We start from the raw sequence: 22,419 nt of genomic DNA on the forward strand, positions 1-22,419 counted from the left end.
TTTCCAATAGACAGGTATTTTAAACATCTACACAATACAAAAACTTATCTTAGGCAAGACTATTATCAGTTGTCTAAACAGAGGGGACACTCTCCATTACATCAAATTCATATTTTGTCTCCCTTTTGTTGTGAATAAGTTATTCTAACAGTCATGATAATTCCATACATAGGGATCAGATCAGATTTCAAATAATCAACAAAAAGTTTCAAAAATCCTACCTACCACGGTTTCTAAGAAAGCGAATGCTTATTTAAATTTTTAAAAACAATGGAAAAAGAATTAGAAGACTTTCCAATAAAATAAACTATTTAATAATTGTATTTGGTTTGCAGATTCTATAGAGAGAGGTTTTATTGATGTTAAAGCAAAAATCATGAAAATATACTTTAAATTACCAAAAGAAAGAAAGAAAGAAAAACAACAATGTCTTTCTCCTGCCCACTGGGACGCAGGAGAAATAGAGAAGAACATTAATTGTGTTTCTGAAAAGAACTGAAGCTCCCAACACTGACACACAGAAACTGAAAATCCACCATTCTTTTAAAAGCTTATGTTGATTTTATTTTATTGAAGTGAGCTTTTTAAAAACTCCCCTCACCTTCTCTCATTTAAAAATTGCTCTTAGCTTCAGAGGAGATATAAAAGACTACGAAGGCTGCAACTGTAATAAAAAAATACTAAAATAATGAGTAAAATGTTCCCTCTAATCACAAAAGTTGGCATTATAAGTTTCTAGTTTGGTAATCTTGCTTTGATCTTTTAATTATTTAATACAAGTAATGAAAATACCTATTTCTTTCTAAAAGTAAATGACAGTTTCAGTTGAAGTCGATAAAAAGTTAAAATGATTCTGAATCTTACCTGAATTTCCTTAGAAAACGTTCATTCGTTTGAAAAAAATAAACTGTGTCGCGAAATGGGGCTAAGCCGGCTTGTCAATCATGTGTGTTTGTGTGCTCCGGTGGGGTGCGGCACTGCTCCGCGGGCCCCACAGGTAGTATCAGCTCTGCTGATTCTGCACACTCACCTTTGCAGATGGGAAATATAACACATGCTTTCTGCTCGTAAAGAATACGACCTGCCCCTGGAACCTAAACCCACCCAACAACTCTGCTAGCGTAGACAGAAAGAAACAACAGACTGGAAACCATCAGGTATAGGTGCCTTGCCTTTCCACATTTTCAGAACCCGCCAGCAAATCCACAGGGTCAAAACCAGCAAAAGACCGGCCTTACAATAGGAATAGTTGCCTTTCCAGCTCCTCTTGCTCCAATTGCTGGGACCTCCCCGCCCAGCTTCTCCCCTACTTTCCAGGTGGCGTAACACCGGGTGGCCAAAACCCAGAGACGTGAAAATGGACACAGGTGGGTGTGGCGGTTGAAGAGAACACTGGCGAGAGACTGGAGGCTTCCCTGCCCGCCAACCGGAGGAGCAAGAGAAAAGGCACTTACTTGCAAGCTTGCCCGCCGATCATGCCCACCCAGAGAGCCCGCAGCACCTGGCCCCAGGAGAGGGCGCGGGCTTCAGGGACCCTTCCTCGCTCCCGGCCTCTCTCGCCCGGCGTTCTCTCTGCTGCTGTTTCTCCCTCTTTCTTTGGGCTCCTGTTGCTCAGCAGGCGCCTGCTCCTACCAGCCACCGGCACCCAAGCTAGCCCAGCCCCAGCCAGCCCAGCGGGCGCAACTGGAAACCAGACACCCGCCGCCGGAGCGCTGGCGAGGGCCGGCGTGGAGACAGCGCCCCTCCTTCCGGGGCGCGCCCAGGGCAGCGGCAGCCCCGCCTCCCGCGGGCAGCAGCGCCGAGGTGCTCCTTCCACTCCTCCCTCCCCGCCCTCGCCCCAACCTCCTCCCTCTCGTATCTCTCGGCTGGCGGCGCAGGGCGGGGACCCGCCTAGGGGCGCGGTGGTGGAGATGCTGCATGCTGCATCCAGTGCGCTAGTAGAAGGCAGAGGAGGGGGTCGCACGACTTCCCATGCGCGGATACCCCGTTGGGTGGGGCGTGTGTGTGTGTGTGTGTGTGTGTGTGTGTGTGTGTCCTGCAGCCAGAAGAGCCCTTCCCTTACCTCACCCCCGCCCCCATCACCCCTTCCTCCCTTCCTGCTCAGCAGAATCTGCTAACGTTTCCGAGAAGCCACTTAGTATGGCTTGGTGGGGAGCAGACGGAGAACTCCGGGCGGAGGAGGTGGGGACCAATGGCAAAGGCCCGGCCAGTGCCTCCTGGGCCCTGGGCTCTGAGGATTCAAGACTGGGAATTGGTTCCTTGCTTGGGGCTTTGCCCACGGAGACTGGGGCAGTGGCGCGCAAGACCTGTCTCTAGGCTGCGATTTTTCTTTTCTTTTTTATAATAGATCGATCGGATTGCCGAGTCTTCCAAGCAGGCAAGGAATGAATTTTCTTTCAAAGGTGGAGTGAAGAGTCAGAGGTTGTTGTGGGTGGAGAGGGAGATTGGAGTAGAGAGGATGCCTTCCCAGACCTGGGACCCGCTCATTTGGATACACCATCAGTCATCGCTTCTGAGTTTTAACAGCTGGGTAGGAACGACTGTGAAAAGAAATCTTTATAAATCCTTTTGTACGGGATGTGTGTTGTGTGTGTATGTTTTCTACAGCAGCCTGCTGGCAGGAAGAGCAATGAAAACAGGATTGAATTATCTTTCTCAAAGACAAACAGGAAATTTCCACCAAGGGGAGAAATCAAAGGATTAGGTCGGGGCAGGGTGGATTACTGGATTCAAGCCTTTGAAACAGGCAGATCACTTTGCAGTATATATATGAGTGATGGACATTGGCAGCTGTAGTGTTAATTTGCTTCCAAACCTTATATTGTGTAAATGACAGTGTAAATACAGGATTTAAGCCCCAGGGTTTACCTTTCTCTGCTGCTTACCGAGCTTCAGAGGTTTGCCCTGGGGCTTTGGACCTTATATTCTTGACTTGTAAGATGTGCTATTGAAGGAAGGAAACTTAGTTTCTGAGGCTGTCCACTGAAGGGTGAACTGGGTCACTAGTGAGTAATTCTCAACGCCACATCATGGCCAGCTCACCTTCTCTTCTGTGACTGGTTGCAGACAAAGGAGCAAGAATTCAACTGTACTAGGAGTGACAGCCTTTTTGATTAGATGCAATCAATGCCACTTTCTTTTTTTGCCACCTTGAAGACCCCCTTCAACTAAATTGTCTGATGCACTGAGATATAAAATGAGCTCAGTCAACCCTTTTTCTTACAGTTTTCTGACATCCAATCTCCATCGTATCAGGGAATAATCGATATGACATTTAGAATAATTAGAACTCACAGGATTTTAAATCCATGTCACTTTTTTCCTTGAGAAGATAAATTAGAACCTAAAACCTCTAGCTGATTAAGACAATTTAAAAAAATGGTCAATGTCTCTAAAATTATAAAATGTGTTCAAATGATTAGTACAGATTTGCTCAACAAATTCCAAAATACTCAAGCTTTAAAGAAGCAATCAATAACCAACCAGATACTGTACATATTTTAAATATAGAGTGAGCTTATTGGATTTATTATTCCTAGAGATGAGGCAAAATGAAAACAAAATAGATTCAAGATCAATCCATAAATAATGGCACCATATAGAATTATTATAGGAAATTAGGATCACCTTTGGTGGTTAACATCACTTGGGATAGTGACGGAATATTAGGCTGGGTCATCCAGTGGTTTAATGAAGTGAAGCAATTTTTAATAGTGGATGAAAAAGTACTTCCCACCAGTGTGGTAAGAAAGGAATTTGGTATCCCTCTCCCCTGCCAATAAGAAAATAATAAATAATATACACCATGCTTTGTCAATGAGTGTGTGTGTGTATACACATATTCCACTCTAAGAGTCCATTTACAAATACATACTATTCTCAGTGTACCTAGGTTCTTGTTAGGGGTTTTCAAAAATAAAACCTCCTTGGCTGTCTGAGGGATCCCTGGTGAGATTTTGCCTGTGAGATCATTGACAAAGCATGGTGCATATTATTCAGTATTTTCCCAATTCTCTTTCATCTCCCAATTATTTATTTACCCTCCATCTATTTATTTTTTGTGCCATTCTTACTTTCCCAAGCATTTTGTAATCTGTTGCTTTTCATCTATGAAGTTTTGTTTTTATTGCTCTTTCAGCATCTCTGGGATTTTTGTCTCTGTCTAAATCCAGAAAAAGACTATCTGAGTCTATTACTGAATATTATACTAAACGCACCTGAGAGTTTGCCAAATACTAAGTGGTAGTGTCACATGTAGACGTAAGTAGATAGTGCCATTGGCAAGGTTAAAGAGTAGGCTTGAATTATAGGAGGCAGAAATGATACCTGGTTGAACCAGCCAACAACCAGTAATGTACTAAAACTATTCACAACTAATCTTCTATTATTTGGGTAGAAAAAAGTAGAGGTGTTTATACTTTGAAATTAACTAATATTATACTTCAAAACCAGAACAGGAATAAAGAATTTTATTTTACTTAGTGGTAACATGCAAATCCACACTTCCATCTCTTCCACAATTACTACTCCAGTTTTCAAAACTATAGTTTCTGGAGGAGAGATAAATAGACAGTAATATGAAGATAAATTAAACAATACAGTACTGATAGAGTTTATTTTTCTCATTAAATAGAATTAGAAATATACATTTATCTTCTAATATCTGCTACATGGAAATACTCGAATTAGAGAAAAAACAATTATGCTGTTGTGAAAATGGAAGAAGAAAGCTACAAGATTTTCGTGTACACAGAGCTAAAAAAGTATGATTCAAAAGCAGGTTTTCAAAGTAGGACTAAAAAGAAATATAACTATAATTAAAAACATGCTGCAATATACAAGGAAGATTCAAACGTAGGTTGGAATAATAAGAAAGATTGATAAATTATGCATAATAACAGAAGAAAAGTGATTTCCTAAACGTATCAGCATCAGAGTGTTTGCTGGTCTAATTTGACATGGTCTGGGCTTTTGTGCCAGCAAACCTTGTGAAGAAAAATACACGTGTTTTCTCTTGCATGTAGTAGATGCTTAGTAAGAATATTGATTGATCAATCATGAAGAATTTTTCCCACAAGGTCAAACAGCCCACCAATGGGTCCTTTACCAGAACAACGCTTTTACTGATGATGCACTTTCTGTGGAATGCTTTTTGATCAAAACTGCTGTTATCAAAACCCCCTTCCTGCTAAAACCTTAAGCTGACAAGGTTACACAATATATGAAACATTTGTTTTTAGACTTTGGACAACGTGATACATAAGGCTGATTCCTGAAAGAAGGGAAATAAACAAGGTGAATCCTAGGATCGTCCCAGCTTACTCAAGGAAACCGGTTTCCAGACTGTGGCACTGGATGTGGGAAACCCAGAAAGAGCCCTACAAGCTCCCTGAATCGAGAAGATAGAAAATAAAGTTTGAGTGGCTGAGGCAGCTAGAATTTGTGGACAGAGTACCTGAGAGAAGGGAACTGCACAGAGCAAGGACGGCAGAGGTCTGCAGAGGAGTGCTCTCAAGTTTGGCGTTGATACTGATGTGCAATTGTGTGAGAACAAAACACCTAAGGCCAGGGAAGGAACTAATGGAAAGCAGCAGGTCAAAAAATTCCTGGACCTCACACAGAGCTAGAAATAATTTGTACTCCCCCAGCCAAAGTGGAAAGACCTTGTCCCGTGTGAGTTTTGGGTAGGATGTATAGAAGGATATTGTCTTAGGAGTGGGGCTAAATTAGCTTTAGATTAAAGTTGCTGTGGATTTACCCTAACAAAGCTTAAAAGCAAGAATTAAAAGGACCCAACTGGTTTCTCCTTGCTTAATGCTAGCTGGAATAAAATCCAACACTTTCTAAAAGACCCAATAACATAAAATTAACACTGACTGGCACCCAATTTAAAAAATGACCACACATGCAAAGAAGAAGGAAAATGTGAGCCACAGCCAGGGAAGAGTCCGTCAAAGGAACAGACCAAGAAATGGCAAAGACAAGGGAATTTACTAATTAGGATATTAGATTCCATATCATAAGTGTGCTCTGTATGCTCACGACAGTACAGAAAACTCTGAACACCATAAGGAGAGAAACAGAAGATACAAACCCCACCAAAATGGAACTTCTATGTATCAAAAATACAGTATCAGAAATGAAAATTCACTGAACTTAAAAGCAATATTCACTTGGAAGGATATTTAAGGAATATATATGTATATGCAAAATAGAAAAGTAATGACCCCTGTAATCCCAGTCTTCACATACTAACAAGTTGACTGCTGTCTTTCTAGACTTTTTATTCACCTGTATAAATAAATATATCACTATTATTTGAAACAATAAAATATCAATGCAATAATACTTTTAATAATATATTAATAATTATAACTATTGTATTAATAATATTAATGCAACAATAATAATTACATTAACACAATGATTGCAATCCCTATGAATTACAATAATTTGTAGGGAGCTGTGATCATCCTTAACTTCGTAACAAGTATTTTAATGTATTATATTTGCCTAGCATATTATAATTATCAAGTTCACCCTCAAGGATCAGCGATTTTCTTTATTAAAGATATATAAAAGAGGTCCTGAAGAGAGCTCCAGAAGGGAAATTTTAAAATATTTCAGCAATTATCACTAGTAAAATCAAGATGTGATTTCCCCAAGCTCATTGAAACAGCTATTTCAATGTATTACTTCTAGTATTTTTACTAAATTGGAACTTTCATTATGTGACATGAAATGTGGTTTGGAAATAGAGGCATCATTTTGTGGTTGTTCTGATTTCTGTCAGAAGTGGAGTGCTGGCAAATTTGAGCGTGTGGACTAGGACATGGGAAGAACTGAGTTTCAGCAGAGCAGAAGATGTCAAAGCAAAGATGGGGATGGGACATTTGAGAAGGAGGAAACAATAGAATAAATGTTCCCAGCTTTGGATCAACAGTTCTGAAAGATTTAGAAGCCCCGAGAGCAGGGTGGGGCTGGGGCAGTCTGCTGGGCCCAGGGTTCAAAGGGGCTTGGACACGTTTGTGAGGACTTGTTGCTATTTCTACATCCCATATTCTAAGGACTAAGTTTGTTCTTCCAAGATTCCCACACGACATTTTATCATGTAAATAATAATCAGTTAAGGTTTATCTTTGAAATCCCAGATTTTCAACCGATTAGATTACCATTATTCTGGGGGAGTTTTTGACATTAAAAAATTTTACCTTGTTGTGTTTTAAGCAATTCAGTAAATAGACTCAAATTTTTACAGCAGTGAGGAAAGATCCAAAAACAGAAAGAAAGAAATCAGATTTCTTTAAAGCGGGTTATATTTGTATAATGATGAATAAGTTATGGTAAATTTTTAAATTTTCGGCCCGTTTTAGCAATGTCTGAATTAGCTAACTATTCCAAACAACATGCTGATATTCTGAGAATGCATTATTATGTGAAATGTAGTGAAGATAGGTTGAATGGTAAATAATACTATATTTTTAAAAATGGTTTGTGTGTTTTTATGAAAAATTCAAAAACCTAGTTAGGTTTACCTCTTGAAATTATTTTGACTCTTGCCATTGAGATTAATGATAACACTTGTTCGAGTTTTAGTATGGGTCAGGCGTTGTTTTAAACACTTTACTGTTGGGGCCAGCCTGGTGGCGCAGCGGTTAAGTGCATAGTTGCGCTTCGACGGCCCAGGGTTCACTGATTTGGATCCCAGGTGCAGACGTGGCACCGCTTGGCACGCCGTGCTGTGGCAGGCGTCCCACATATAAAGTAGAGGAAGATGGGCATGGATGTTAGTTCAGGACCAGTCTTCCTCAGCAAAAAGAGGAGATTGGCAGCAGATGTTAGCTCAGAGCTCATCTTCCTCAAAAAAATAATAAAAATAAAATAAATTACACTATTAAAAAAAACTATACTGTTAAACCCATTTAATCCACATAGCACTCTTAGAGGTAGGTAATATTACCACCCCCATTTTTGCAGGAAAGAAAACTAAAATGGGAGAGGGTAAACAACTTGCCCAAGGCGACACAGCTAATGTGTGGATGAGCCACGGTGTCAGCCTAAGTAATCAGGCTCAGGATCCTGTGTGCTTAAGCACCAAGTACATTACCTCCATAGCCAAGTGGTTGTTATGTCTCATAAAGACAATACACACATTTGAAAGAAATGAAAATATTGGCCAGGCTACGTTATAATTATGAATTGAAAATAAAATTTAATAAATGTAGAAGAACAATATAAACACGAAGTAAGGAAACCTCTCAGGAGTGCATTTATTCACAAATAAACCTGTAGACTGAACTCAAACACGTCCGAGAAGTTAAACTGCATCATAGTATAATGCAGGGCACAGAACTCACCTACCAGTTACTGCTGTGTCTTTCACGGGGCGTGTCTCAAGCTCAGTGCATTGCTGTTTTCTTTTCTGTAAATGGGAAGGTTTGTACTAAATTATTTTCAAGTTGCTTTCTTCTCTAACCTTTTAGATCTGTTTCTTTTATACGAATATGTGCAATTTTCTAAGTGAAATTTAAATTAAATATTTTTTCATCGAAACATATTGCCTACTGGGGAATTGTTTTTGTGAGCAATGTATATTCATATTTCTCTATGACAGCCACTTTTGCAAGGTGTTGCCAAAATGAATAATTAATGTCTTTTGACGCAATTTAAGAGGAGTCATCAAATGAGACAAATGAATAGAAGCCATAGGCTCTACTATGAAATTATCTTTAGAGCACTGGATTATGACTATTTTCTTCAGAGGTAACCCAGTACAAATTCTAGCACACTGCATACAGTGGGCATTCTGTGCATACTATTAATTTGCATTATAAAGTTCAAAATCAGTTTCCTCCTCCCTCATTCATTTTTGATAAATGCTACATCTACTGCCACCTGGTGTTCAAAATAAGTCAAATGTTTTAGAAAGTCATTAAAAACCTTTTACATTGATTGTTTTTGACTGTATTTCTTAGAGCAGTTTTAGGTTTACAACAAAATTGAGAGGGAGGCACAGATTTCTCATATAGCCCCTGCCCCCACACATGCATAACCTCCCCCGTTATCAACATTACTCATCAGAATGGTAACTTTTTTTTTTTTTGCCATCCATTACCAAGGATCCGTTACCATTACCTTGACATATCATAATGACCCAAAGTCCATAGTTTATCTTAGAGTTCACTCTTGGTGTTTTACATTTATTTGTTTGGACAAATGTATAATGACATGTATCCATCATTATAATATCATGAAGAGGATTTTTCACTCTCCTAAAAATCTATGCTCTGCTTATTCTTTTTTTTTTTTCTTCAGGAAGATTAGCTCTGAGCTAACATCTGCTGCCAATCCTCCTCTTTTTGCTGAGGAAGACTGGCCCTGAGCTAACACCCATGCCCATCTTCCCCTATTTTATATTTGGGATGCCAACCACAACATGGCTTGCTAAGCGGTGCCATGTCTGCACCCAGGATCCAAACCGGTGAACCCCAGGCCACCAAATCGGAACGTGCGAACTGAACCGCTGAGCCACCAGGCCGGCCCCTGGTTATTCTGTTTTCCCCTTGCCCCTCCACCCATGGCAACTGCTCATCTTTTTATTGTTCCCATAGTTTTGCCATACCGTTGGAATTACACAGTATGTGGCCTTCTCAGATTGGCTTCTTTCACTTAGTAACATGCATTTAAGGTTCTTCCGTGTCTTTTCATGGCTTGATAGCTCATTATGTTTAGTGCTGAATAATATTCTGTTGTCTGGCTGTACCACACTTTACTTATCCATTCACCTACTGAAGGTTTGGCAATTATGAATAAAGCTGCTATAAACATCCATGTGCAGGTTTTAGTAAGTTTTCAACTCCTTTGGGTAAATATCAAGGAGTATGATCGCTGGAACGTATACTGAGAGTGTGTTTAGTTTTGTAAGAAACTGCCAAACTGTCTTCCAAAGTGGCTGTACCTTTTTGCATTCCCCCTAGCAAAGTAAGAGAGCTCCTGTTGCTCCACATACTCACCAGCATTAGGTGTTGACAGTGTTATGGATTTTGGCTATAATGGGTATGTAGTGGTATCTTGTTGTTTTCAGTTGCATTTCCCCAGGGGCATATTACGTAGAGCATTTTTTCATATGCTGATTTGCTATGTGTATATATTCTTTAGTGAGATGTCTGTTAAGGTGTTTTTTATTTATAGAGTTGTTTGTTTTCTTACTGTTGAGTTTTTAGAGTTCTTTGTGTATTTTAGATAACAGTCCATTATCAGATGTGTTTTTTGCAAGTATTTTCTCCCAGTCTGTGGCTCCTCCTCTAATTCTCTTGATATTATCTTTTGCAGAGCAGAAGCTTTTAATTTTAATAAAGTCCAGCTTATCAATTCTTTCTTTAAAGGATAGTGTCTTTGGTGTGTATCCAAAAAGGCATCCTATACCCACAGTCACCTAAGTTTTCTCCTGTGTTATCTTCTAGGAGTTGTTTTTTTTCCAAAGATTTTATTTTTCCTTTTTTCTCCCAAAGCCCCATGATACATAGTTGTGTATTTTCGGCTGTGGGTCCTTCTAGTTGTGGCATGTGGGATGCCGCCTCAGCATGGCTTGATGAGCAGTGCCATGTCTGCGCCCAGGATTCGAACTGACAAAACCCTGGGCCACCGAGGAAGAGCACGTGAACTTAACCACTCAGCCACAGGGCCAGCCCCCATTTAACTTATATTTTAAGGGGTCCACACTTGCTATGAAAGCCTTCCTTGAATCATATAACCTTGTATTCTATTCTCTTGATTTAAAACAAAGCAAAACAAAACAAAACAAGCATCTCAGTGATATATAAAAATTTGAAACAAAACAGAAGGATAGTAGAAAGAGGTGTAGAAATTGAGATATTTAAAAAAAATTTTTAGGAAAATTTAAGTGTAATTAAAATTTTTGTGAAACATAATTGATTTTAAATATCTCACATAAAATTTTTGAATTTATGAGCAAGTCATTTTTACTTCTTCCATTACAATAAAATAGGTTGGAGGAAATTCAAGATCTGGTGGTTAGAGATACCAGATAGAATCACTAGCTAGACAGGAATCCAAGGAGTGGAACAGGGCAATGCTTGTAGAACTGACGCACAGTCTGAGTAGCATTGACAGCAGGTGGGTGATGGTATCCATGGGGGACACATACTCTTCAGAAGAGACACGCCTACAGCTCTCCAGGAAAGTCTATTTCGTTTCACGGCCTTCATTGTCTTCTGAGGCCTCCTAAACTCATCTTTTTTTTTTTTTTAATTTTGTCACCACTTTTCTTGAGGTAACACTGATTTGTAACATTATGTAAATTTCAAGTGCACATCATCATATTTTGGTCCCTGTGGACATGAATCACATCATGTTCACCACCTAAAAACAAATTACAATCCATCACCACACACATGTGCATAATCACTCTTTTTGCCTTCTTCCTGCCCCTCTTCCTGTCCAGTAGCCACTAATCCAATCTCTGTCTCTATGTGTTTGTTTGTTGTTGCTATCTTCTATTTATGAGTGTGATCATATGGTATTTGACTTTCTCCCTCTGACATTTGGCTTACCATAATACCCTCAAGAACCATCCATGTTGTCAGAAATGGCAAAATTTCATCTTTTTATGGCTGAGTAGTATTCCATTGTGTATATATACCACATCTTCTCTATCCATTTGCCCCTCGATGAACACCTAGGTTGCTTCCAAGTCGTGGCTAATTGTGAATAATGCTGCAGTGAAGATAGGGGCCACATGTCTTTACACATTTGTGTTTTCATGTACTTTGGCTAGATACCCAGCAGTGGAATAACTAGATCATGTGATAGTTCTATTCTTAATTTTTTGAGGAATCTCCAAAATGTTTTCCATAGTGGCTGCACCAGTTTGCACTCCCAACAGCAGTGTATGAGAATTCCCTTCTCTCCACATCCTCTCCAATTGTTATAGTTTCCTGTCTTGTTAATTCTAGCCATTCTGACAGGAGTTAGGTGATATTTCATTGAAGTTTTTATTTGCATTTCCTTCATAATTAGTGATGTTGAACATCTTTTCATGTGCCTGTTGGCCATCTGTATATCATCTTTGGAAAAATGGCTGTTCAGATCTTTTGCCCATGTTTTAATTGGACTATTAGGTTTTTTGTTGTTGAGTTGTATAAGTTCTTTATATATTGTGGATATTAACCCCTTATCAGATATATGGTTTGCAAATATCTTCTCCGAATTGTTAGGTTGTCTTTTCGTTTTGTTGATGGTTTCCTTTGCTGTACAGAAGCCTTTTACTTTGATGTGGTCCCATTTGTTTATTATTTCTATTGTTTTTCTCACCTGGTCCAACACATTATCTGAAAATATACTGCTGAGACTGATGTTGAAGAGCATACTGCCTATGTTTTCTTCTAGAAATTTTATGGTTTTAGGTGTTACATTCAAGTCTAATCCATTTTGAGTTAATTTTTGTGTATAGTGCAAGATAATGGACTACTTTCATTCTTTTGCATGTGGCTGTCCAGTTTTCCAAACACCATTTATTGAGGAGACCTTCCTTTCTCCATTGAATGTTTTTGGCTGTCTTGTAAAAATTAGCTGTCCATAGATGTGTGGGTTTATTTCTGGGCTCTCGATTCTATTCCACTGATCTGTGTGTCTGTTTTTGTGCCAATACCATGCTGTTTGGTTACTATAGCTTTGTAGTTTATTCTGAAATCAAGGAGTGTGATTTCTTCTTTTCTTTCTTTCTTTCTTTCTTTTTCCTTCCTTCCTTCTTTCTTTCTTCCTTCCTTCCTTTCTTTCTTCTTTCTTTCTTTCTTTTTCTCCTTCCTTCTTTCCTTCCTTCCTTCCTTCCTTCCTTTGTTTCTTTCCTTCCGTCATTTCTTTTTTTGGCAAAATATACACCAAAGTCTCTCAAATTTCTTTGTTTATTTCCATTACTACTCCCACTATCTTAGCTTGAATGGCATGAACTTTTATCTGGGTTATAGAAACATGCTCCATACTGCTCCCTCAGCCTTTGGCATTACCAATTCTAACCAATTCTCTACACTCCCTGTTTAAAGAGTGGTCCTCAGGATGAAGGTCAAATTCCTTAATTTATGCATTGTCTCTGGTGGCAAGGCCTTTGCTTTTGCACTTTCCTCTGATGGGGCACTCTGCCTCAACACCTGCACTTAACCTACTTCTATTATCCAGCAGATCTTAGGTATCACACCCTCTAAACCTTGCTTGACCTGCTAAGTATGGGTTAAATTCCCCTCCTCGATGCTTCCATTATACCTTGAACTTCTCCTTATCAACATTTATCACATTTTATTGTAATTGTTTGTTTAGTGCCAGCAAATGCTTCCCCAAAAAGTGATGCTTGAGCTGGACCTGGGAAGTGGTTCATGAATTAGTTAGGTGGGTGGGGTTGGAGGAGGAAGACACTCGAGGCAGAGATAATATTGTGTGCAAAGACAGAGCCCTTTGTGCAACTACAGGTAACTTCAGTTTCTGTCTGGACGAAGTTTAGGAAGCATTTGGTGAATGAGAGAACAGAAGCCAAGAGAGAAGGAGGGATGAGGTCATAAAAGATCTTGAATATACCTGCTAAATTGTTTTGACTTAATCCAGAAGGTGACTTTTTAAATTTTTGAAAATATGAATTATCACCATCATATTTGAATTTTAGAAGCATTGCTCCTGTTAAAAAAGAAAAATATATATTACTCTAACAACACTGTGAAGGATGGGTTGAATGATAATACAGAGGAGAAAAAACAAAGACCTACAGAAACCAACAAAGTAAAAAAAGAGCGGTATGGTCAGAACCGATAGATTTTTTTTTTCCTTTAAGTAAAATTGAAAGGAAGTAAGTATTTATTGGAACCCAATAGGAGAGTAGATAGAGGTATCTAGGATAAACCAAAAGTTTTTGACATAGGTGATAACAGATGGCAATGATGATTTTATTAACAACCCTCCTCTCTCTCCCCAAAAGAGTTAGTATTATAAAAGAAGTAAATTTAATGTGGGAAGACAATGAGTAAAGTTTTATACACATTGAGTTTGAGATGCTGTGGGACATCCAAGTGGAAGTGTTTAGGAAGAAATTTAGATGTAGGGACTCAACATAGTGTTGTCATCAAAGAAAAATCCAAATATGATATTTAAAACCCATATTTTAAACCAAAGGAGTACAGAGAACATAATCTCAGAGTAAAGTAATGTCTTTAATGGGAAAAAAACTTCTGTCAATTTTTACTTTCATATATATATATGTAGATAGATAGGTATAGCTATGTATTGCTAATTTTCTAAATTGAGAAATTACAACTTAATTTTATTTAGCAGTATCACATTACATATAATTATTTTCTTGACTTATGCATGTCACTTTAGGGATCCATATTTGGTAGCAAAACACAAAGAAGAGAATAAACTTCTGGTGTACCCAGGATCCAGTGTATCACAGTTAGTAACGTGTAGAGGATACTGCGGCATGTTACCATCCCTCTTCAGGAACAATGGACTGGTTCCCTAAGTTACAGGAATTATGGGCTGCTGATGGCTCATAGCTGTGATCCTATATGGGAATTACTCTTGACTGCAGGGAACAGTCTCACTCAAGGTGTGGCCCCTCCCCAGAGGCAGCCCATGGCCAGTGGCTGGTTAATGTCAGGGTATAAAGGCCCAGTCCCTCTGCCTTGATAGAGGCTAGAAGTTGCCCTGAGTTGAGTGATGCTGCTGTTGCAACTGCACGGCAGTTCAACTTCTGCCCAACCTTGTTTCCCTTGCTTCCCCTCAGCTGTAATTCCTGAGAGGACGTCCCGAGGAATTTCCATACTGCTCTTTATCTCTAATTCCTGGGTCTCAGAAGAAAATCTGTATTACATGGGAATGTTGAGGAAAGTGGAGTCAATTGCCCTTTTATGCTCTTCTGGGGAAACTGTAGGAGTTTGAAGAAAATAATCTCCAGCCTCTAACATCTGACAATATTTCTGACTTTTCCTTGAAAATCTGAGAGTAAAAGTATTGGAGGCCAGGGAGTAAATTGACTAATTGTTAGAGCCGTAAGAGCTATGGAGACGGCAGGGCCCTCCAAGCTAGATGGCTGCTAATAATGAGAGTGTAGACTGGAGATACCAATACCTATTATAAAGAAGGCAGAGGTTGAGGACAGGTGAAAATTCCTCTTCAACTTGTACCAATCATGGGCCGACACTGACAAATTCTTGTCTGGAGATTTTATTACTATTTATGGTACTTTTTTACCATAGACGTTGTAATGTGATAAAAACATGGAGTGTACCCCAACTCAACTGATGCACAAAATGCCTGGACTTAATGAACACAGATAACTTGCACTCCAGGTTCTTATCAGAGAATTTATTACATTCTGTGCTTCAATAGCACCGTTGAAAGAAAGGCAATATTATCTGGAGATTCAGCCAACCACATGTACTTCTGATTTGTTGACATCCAAAAAAATATGTATCAGCAGCAAACCATCAGTCAACTGTAAACTGAGACCCAATTGATACAATTGCTCTTCCTGACCTCTTAGGCCGTCTGCCCACAGTAAGGGATGTTATCATAAGCATCAGCTTCGTGGGAATTGGAGAAGGAAGAGGATGGTGACAGAAGGCTGAAATGATGGCCACTGGCTAATTGTAGCTTTTAATGATCTACCCTACAGGTTTTTGGAAGCCTCCTATATTATACATATTTGGAAAATGATCATCAAGCTGAGATGGCAAAGACATTGTTGTTCTCAGGAATTAAAAACACTATGACTCTATTTTGACTGATTTATTTATTTCCTATGACATTCTACTTTCAATCACTTTGTTTTTTGTCCTTTTTCCCAGGGGTGTAACTTTGTAGTATCACTAGGAATGAGCTGTAGAATAATGCAATCTTATCTTGTTTCTCTCCTACATTTAAGTTTAAAATTTCTATATCTAAACCAAGTTAAACAAATAAGTTTAGTGTCAGTATTAAAGAACACCTTTCCATTTTTAAAAAGAAGATGAAAGAAACAGCTCTATGAAAGGATGAAGCATACTGTAGGGTTTAAAAGCCTAGGCTTTCAAGGTAGATGAAGTTTGTTAATTGTGTTAATGTGAGAAAGTTACTTAATCACTCCAGGCTCTAGTTCTCTCATCATGGGAACAATACCACCTGCCTTGTACGCCTCTCTGAGGGTTACATAAGACCATATCCATATAAAGACCTTCACACTGGGCCTGGCACATAAAACACATAGTTAATGCTCAGTGATAAATACACAAATAAATAGAGTACTAGTTAAATTTTTTGAGTGTTCATGACATGCCAGGCATTGCCACATCATCACATTAAATTTTCATCACAGTCTGGGAGTTAGGCACTATTATTATTCCTATTTAACAGATAAAGATACTAGGACTTATCTTAAATATCTTTCTACACAAATAATAAATGATGCTATAGCACTTATTTTGAGTGGAAATGAAAATCAACAGCCAAAGGGGTGGGGGAAGAGAAGAAGGGAGGGAGAAAGAGTTACAGAAGAGAGAGAGAGAGAGAAAAGAGAACAGTTTTCTTTAGGTTGTTGGAACATGAAACACTCCTTTTCATTTCACAGGGCGCTCACTGTGCAGCTTTCTCTGATTGGAAGTTCACCCCATTCTTTGTCTAGCTAAATCTTTTTATCTGTTGTTTCTCAGCTTGAAGCCAATTCTCAGCTCCCAAGACTGGGTCAGGTTCTTCCTGCCTTACACTCTGAACTTGTCTTTCATCACGCTTGGCATAATTGTACTTAATTATCTAATTATTTTTCAGCCTCGCCTGCTAAACCAAAGCTCTGTGAAAAAGGGGAATATATCTACTTTGTTTATTACTATACGTCAATGCTAAAGGATGCCTGGTAAAGAGAAGAAACTCAATTTTTAAATGAATGAGTGAAATAAAGATTGAGAAGTAGACAGGTGAGTGTGGGGCTGATGGTGGTGAATTATTCCATCAAACAGCATGTGTAGATATGGGAGTGAGAAATAAAATTGTGCATTAAAATCATTACAAACTATGATGACTTTTACATGTAAATCAGAGATTGAATGAAAATATGTTGAAAAGATAAGTAAAAATAAATCATAGAGGGGCTTGTATGGCGTGCCAAGGAACTTAGACTTTATATTGTCAGAATGGATAATAGTTTGCTATTATCTTATGGTCATTTTGCATGAGCTTCTCTCTGCACAGGATGATAAAGAATTCAGGGCAAAATTCATAGTCCAACTCTAACAAGTACAAGGGAATCCATGACATGGATACTTGGCTTACTTAAATTTATTCCTGATTTCATTACATCTTTCCTTTCTTTATTTTCTTTTAGCTTCATTTCCTTCTTTCCTTACTTTTAAAACCAAACCATAGCTTGTTTCCCCAAATGATGGAGCCCCTGCCTATCGCTTCCGCTTCATCTTCTGCACTGTCCTCCTCATTCGGTATGCTCAAGCTCAGGAGTCTTCTATCAGGTCTCAGAGTCCGCTAGACTTGTTCTGAGCTGTGCACTTTTCTTAGGGCTACTGTAACAAAGTATCACAAACTGGTTGCCTTAAAACAACAGAAATTTATTTTCTTACAGTTCTAGAGGCCAAAAGTCTGAAATCTAGGTGTTGGGCGGTGTTGATTCCCTCTGGAGTCTCTTGAGGGAGAATCTAGTGGTTCCATGCCTTTCTCCTGGCTTTTGGTGAGTGCTGACAATCCTTGGCATTCCTTGGCCTCTAAATGCATCGCTAAGCTTCATGTTATGTGGTGTTCTGTCTGTGTGTGTGTCTGTGTCCCTGGGTAGTGTCCAAATTTCCCTCTTTCTATACAGCACCTTTTCTTATAAACCCACCCTAATCCATTATGTCCTCATCTCAATTTGATTGCACCTGCAAAGACTTTATTTCTAAATAAAGTTACGTTCACAGGTACTAGGGGTTCAGATTTGAACATATTTTTTGGGGGTACAATTCAACCCACAACACCAGCCTAGAGTCTTACTTAGTACTCTTGTTTCCTTTTCTAGAATGATCTGCCGTCAGATCTGAGCATGGCCAACTCCTTTATAAAGTACCAGCCCAAATGTCACCTTCTCAAATCAAAAGTGATGCCACACCAAAACGTCCCCTTTCCCTGACCCCACATGTCGTGCTTCACATCTTCTGTTTCCCAGTCAGTCTCTTTTCTACGTCTAGCTTGATTGTCTTCATGTAGCTTTCAGTATCTGAAAATATCTTGTACACATTGTTTTTCTGCCTGTGTCCCTCTGTAGAATGTAATCTCTGCAAAGAGGAGGGACCTTGTCTCCGTTGATTACCACTGTAGCCTCAGCAACTAGAAGAGTGTCTGGAATAGAGTGAGCACTCAAAGTCTTGCTCAGTGAAATTCGTTCTATATTTTGTCAGTTATTTATAGCCATAATAATAACATGTAATGCACAGTCAAAAAATCTCACTGATACAACAATCAGTTTTTACTCCCATAGTCAGGAGTTGACTAGAAGTTGGAAGGTGGCTCTGCTGATCTGGGCTGGGCTTACTAACACGCCTGGAGGTTGGCTGGATCTGACTAATCTAGGCTGATCTAGACTGGCCTTAACTGGAGCATTTTGGATGGCTGAGTTCTATTGGACAGCAGGCTAGCCTAGGCACGTTTCCAGGCATAAGACGGTAAGTGGAAACCTGCAAGATTTCCTGTGGTCTATGCTCAGAATTGGTATGCAGAGCCTTTTGCCACACCCTAATGGCCAAAGCAAGTCACCTGACCAAGCTCAGATTCAAGGGTAGAGAAATGAACTTATCTCACTCTTTAGTAAGATAAACCTGTAACACCACATAGCAAAGGGCATGGATACAGAGAAGGGTGAACAATTGGGATCATAAATACAATCTACCACATAAATATTTTTGAGTGTTACCTTATCTCCATTCTAGAACAAGATGAGGTACAAATAAATATCTATACAAATACAAGTTTTTCCTTATTTAAGAAAACCAAATAGGGAAACACTTCTCATGCTTTAGTTAGAAGTAATAAAGTGTGATGGAGTCTGATTACATAGGCTTGAATCTTATCTCTACCATGTACTAGCCTAAAATTCATCTGTAAAATGGAGATAATAATAACTCCCATCCAATGGATTTTTTGTAAGAAGGTAATACAAATAAAATTCTTAGCATAGTGCTTGGCTTATAGTAAGCATTCAATAAATGATAGCCACTATTATTGTCATTCATCACCACTGAGGTTTGGAGTGGAAGTTATAATATTATGCATAATGACTTTTACAAATGCTTCATTACTTTGAGCACTAAAGTGTTCAGTATGGGTTTATTTAAAACACTTTTTCTTAAAATTTGCATATGGCTAATTTGGTTAACAAAAAGTACCTGCAAGAATCAGCTGCCCTCAGCAGACCTATCATTTATATTGCAGACTGAATAAAATAAAAACATAATCAGAATTAAGAATAAGACTAGTATTTGATCGAATAAAGTGAGATATCCTGTGATTTATTAAATTATGCACAAATAATTAATCTGTGATAATCCCCTGATTGGTACTATTTTGTTCGATCATTAATTCTACTAGGGTCTAACTTTGGATCCATCTCGCTACCTGAAAAGCATTATTTTGATGGCACTCCTTCGTTTGGATATATTTGATGGCTCAGCCAAAGAATATTGACTACTTCTGGAGGTGAAGTGTTCCTGAAATGATAATGTAAGTCAGTGGGAGTGTGTGAGAAGTCAACACTCAGAACAGTGTTTTCCAATACCTTGGCTGAAGTTGCTCTTTTCCATTATGGGATTAGGTTACATACATCACTGAAAAGAAAAGAAACGAGGGAGGAAGGAAGGAACAGGGAGAGCAGGAGGAATTGAGGGAAGCTGGAAAGGAAAGAAAATACTGAAGGAAGGAAAGAGAAGGAGAGAAGGAAGAAGGAAGGAACAAAATTGTTGCTATGTTTTATATCTGCAAATGCGATAATCAATTTTATTTATTGATTGATTTTTTATTCATAATTGTTTTTGTTTTGCTTGGACAATTCCTCTTTCATGTGAATTTTAGGATCTGCTTGTCTAGTTCCCATAATAGCAACAATATTTAAAAAAATTAATTGGAATTAGTTTTAGGAGGGTTTACATTTTTTTGATATTGTAGCCTTCCATCAGCATACCTACCCATTTATTCCTTTTTAAAAAATGACTTAATAGTTTTTAGAAATTTCTCCACAATGCTGTTGTTCATTTTTAATATTAAAAGTTTTAATTTGGTAAATGTTTTTGTGCTTTTAAAAAAATTATGTATTCTTTGTTTTGTGCAGGTTAGATCAAGCTCATTAATAGTGTTCTTCAAATCTTCTAAATCCTTGCTAATTTTTTTTTGCATAATCTACTTCTCAAAGAAACATGTTGAAACATTTCTATATATGAGTTTGTGACTTTTTCATTATAACTCTGTTGCTTTTAGCACCACTTGTTTTAATGCCACCTTATTGGGTTTACATTTTTTTCTTTGATCATTAGGGAAGGTCCTCTTCATCTTGAGTAATGCTTTTTATTATATATTTTACGTTGTCTAATGTTGATATTGCTTCAACTTCTTTTCTATTAGCATTTGTTTATGTTTGTATTTTTTTATTTTCAATCTTACTCCATGATACCCTTTTATGTGTATATCTTCTGAGGAATACATATCTGGTATTTGTTTCTTTTATTTATGTTTGCTTAAAACTGTATTTTTTAAGAGCAAATTTTGTGGAGTTATTTTTGTTCTTGTGTGTATTTTGTGGTTTTTATTTATTTAATGCTTAAAAATATATATTTTTTTACTCTGTTGTTTCATTTTTGCCTTTTGAACAAAATACATAACACATTAATCTGTCATGTATACATATATAGGAATATATATAAATATATAATACATTTTAAAATTAAAATTTTTCTGAAGAGTTTTAGATTTACAGAAAAGGTAAGATAGTACAGAGTTCTCATATATCCCACACCCAGATTCCCCAATTGTTAATATCCTAATTTAATGTGGTACATTTGTTACAATTAATGAACTAATATTGATAGATAATTATTAGCTACAGTCTGTAGTTTATTCAGATCTTCTTAGTTTTTACATAATGTTCTGTTTCTGTTCCAAAATCCCGTACCGGATGACACACGACATTGACTTGTCCTGTCTCCTTAGGCTCCTTTTGACTGTGATGGTTTCTCAGTTTCCTCGGTTTTGATGACCTTGACCATTTTGGAGAGGACCGATGAGTGATTCTGCAGAGCACCCTTCTACTGGAATTTGTCTGCTATTTTCCCCATGATCAGACTGGGCTTATAGGATTTTTGGAGGAAGATCACAGAGGTAAAGTACCTTTTCTGTCACACCGTATCAACGGTACGTACTATCAGCATGATTAATGACTGCTGATCTTGACCTTCATCCTCTGACTGAGGCAGTGTTTGCCAGGTCTCTCCCCTGGAAAGTCATTCTTCTTTTCCCTTTCCTTACCACATGAAAAACTACGTTCTAGTAGGTGTATCTATTTAACTTATTGTGATTGCTTATGTATTTAAACTTATTTCTGGCACCTTATTTTTTTCTGTTTATCCTACTCTTTGTTTTCTTCTTTTATTCCATTCTTGCTTTCTAGTTGATGTTTTTTAAATTTCTTTTAATTTTTTTGTGATAGCTATTCTTAAATATTTATGGCATTTTCTTATCCATGTATAAATTTTTCCAAAAAAATATTTTGTTCATTATATCTAACGTCTTGTCAAAAAATATGCAACCTGACGTTATCATAATTAATGCTTTAAAGTCTATTCTTCCAGAATGTTCTATGCAAACATGTGTGTATATATGATTCAGCATAAAAAATTATACATTTATCAAATAGAATTTGAGATATAATTTATGTCCAATACAATTTCCTATTTTATATGTACTGTTTAATGAGTTTTGCCAAATGTATAGTTGTATAACCACTACTACCAAGATATTGAATTGAATATTTCCATCACTCAAAAGGTTCCTTTGGGTCTCTTCACTCCACCTCCATCCTCAGGCAACCACTGATCTGTTTTCTATCACACTGTAGCTTTGCCTTTTCTAGAGTTTATTTTAAATGAAATCATAGAATATGTAGTCTTTTGTATCTTCTTTCTTTCACCTAGCAGAGTGATTCTGAGATTCATTTATACTGTTGTATCAGTAGTTCATTTCTTTTTTCTTTCTGAATAGTATTCCATTATATGGATATATCACAATTTATTTACCCATTCACCAGTCAATGGACATTCAGATTGTTCTAGTTTGGGACTTTTATGAATATACGTGCTATGAACACCCTATAGTTTTTATGTGGGCACTGGTATTCATTTCTCTATGATACACACC

The 22,419-nt window shown here is 37.9% G+C and overlaps 1 protein-coding gene across 1 annotated transcript in view; it reads right to left on the reverse strand.

Moving 5' to 3' along the window:
- Nucleotides 1-1,498, reverse strand: part of SCN9A (sodium voltage-gated channel alpha subunit 9) — a 166,788-nt gene extending 165,290 nt beyond the window's left edge. The window contains exon 1 of the mRNA XM_046658915.1: nt 1,455-1,498. The gene's annotated coding sequence lies outside the window, so the exon portion shown is untranslated. The remainder of the gene's footprint in view (nt 1-1,454) is intronic.
- Nucleotides 1,499-22,419: the final 20,921 nt, after the last annotated feature.

The sequence above is a fragment of the Equus quagga genome, chromosome 4 (assembly GCF_021613505.1).
Source record: "Equus quagga isolate Etosha38 chromosome 4, UCLA_HA_Equagga_1.0, whole genome shotgun sequence".
Classification (NCBI taxonomy): Eukaryota; Metazoa; Chordata; class Mammalia; order Perissodactyla; family Equidae; genus Equus; species Equus quagga.